This window comes from Phyllobates terribilis, unplaced genomic scaffold, assembly GCF_046119375.1.
Source record: "Phyllobates terribilis strain yellow unplaced genomic scaffold, ASM4611937v1 Scaffold_7__3_contigs__length_470593459, whole genome shotgun sequence".
NCBI classification, from domain to species: domain Eukaryota; kingdom Metazoa; phylum Chordata; class Amphibia; order Anura; family Dendrobatidae; genus Phyllobates; species Phyllobates terribilis.
The window spans coordinates 434,484,727-434,486,504 of NW_027362767.1; positions in this window are offsets into that span (position 1 = coordinate 434,484,727).

The window sequence follows — 1,778 nt, forward strand, 5'->3', positions numbered from 1 at the left end:
ATTGTCCATAATCTGCTGATACTGAGTGGAATCAATGCGTCCCTCAACTTTAACAAGATTCCCGGTGCCGGCATTGGCCACACTGCCCCAAAGCATGATGGAACCTCCACCAAATTTTACTGTGGGTAGCAAGTGTTTTTCTTGGAATGATGTGTTTTTTTACCGCCATGCATAACGCCTTTTTGTATGACTTAACAACTCAATCTTGGTTTCATCAGTCCACAGGACCTTCTTCCAAAAAGAAATTGGCTTCTCCAAATGTGCTTTTGCATACCTCAGCCGACTCTGTTTGTGGCGTGCTTGCAGAAACGGCTTCTTTCGCATCACTCTCCCATACAGTTTCTCCTTGTGCAAAGTGCATTGTATAGTTGACCGATGCACAGTGACACCATCTGCAGCAAGTTGATGCTGCAGCTCTCTGGAGGTGGTCTGAGGATTGTCCTTGACTGATCTCACCATTCTTCTTCTCTGCCTTTCTGATGTTTTTCTTGGCCTGCCACTTCTGGCCTTAACAAGAACTGTCCCTGTGTTCCTCCATTTCCTTACTATGTTCCTCACAGTGGAAACTGACAGGTTAAATCTCTGAGACTGCTTTTTGTATCCTTCCCCTGAACAACTATGTTGAATAATCTTTGTTTTCAGATCATTTGACAGTTGTTTTGAGCAGCCCATGATGCCACTCTTCAGAGGAGATTCAAACAGGAGAACAACTTGCAAGTGGCCACTTTAAGTAGCTTTTCTCATGATTGCATATACCTAGCTATGAAGTTCAAAGCTCAGTGAGGTTACAAAACCAAAAAAAGTGCTTTAGTAAGTCAGTAAAAAGTAGGTAGGAGTATTTAAAACAAGAAAATGATAAGGGTGCCCATACTTATGCACCTGACAAATTTTGTTTGAATGCAGATTGCACATTTTCTGTTAGTACAATAAACCTCATTTCAAGGCAGAAACATTACTGTGTCCAACAGTTATTACATATATCAAACTGAAATAGCTGTTGCAAAAACACCAATTTTTATAAAACATTAAGCTTAAGATTAATAGGGGTGCCCAAACTTTTTCATATAACTGTATGTCCTGTCCATGCAGTGGTCACCAGCGAGTGTCCCATCATATCCGCTCATTGACCACCAGCGAGTGTCCATCATGTCTGGTCAGTTGCCACTAGTGAGTGTCCATCATGTCTGGTCAGTTGCCACTAGTGAGTGTCCATCATGTCCAGTCAGTTGCCACTAGTGAGTGTCCATCATGTCCGGTCAGTTGGCACTAGTGAGTGTCCATCATGTCCAGTCAATTGCCACCAGCAAGTGTCCATCATGTCCAGTCAATTGCCACCAGCGAGTGTCCATCATGTCCAGTCAATTGCCACCAGCGAGTGTCCATCATTACCCTTCGGTCAGTGGCTACCAGTGGAGCATCCATCATGTTCTGTTCGTTCAGTGACCAGCAGGGAGCGTCCAGCGTTGCTGCCGGGTCATTACCTACCAGAGAAGTGTCCAGGGTTCCTCCCACGCCCAGTCCTGTTCTCACACTTAATCTCATGTATTTAGGGTCTCCATCTCTATAATCTGACCTGAAAGCATTTATATCCGACGGACCAGTGCTAGGCATGTTCTGACCACAGAGGGGCGCTGTTCTATTCCTTCCTAATTTGTAGTGTGTTCTTGTATGTGGCTGCTACCCTTTATGTGACCCTAATCTGAGCAGTGTGGTAGCTTCCGCTGCAGTGGCCTCCTCAGTGGATCAACTCAGGTTATGGAAGGATCAGAGAAGCGACA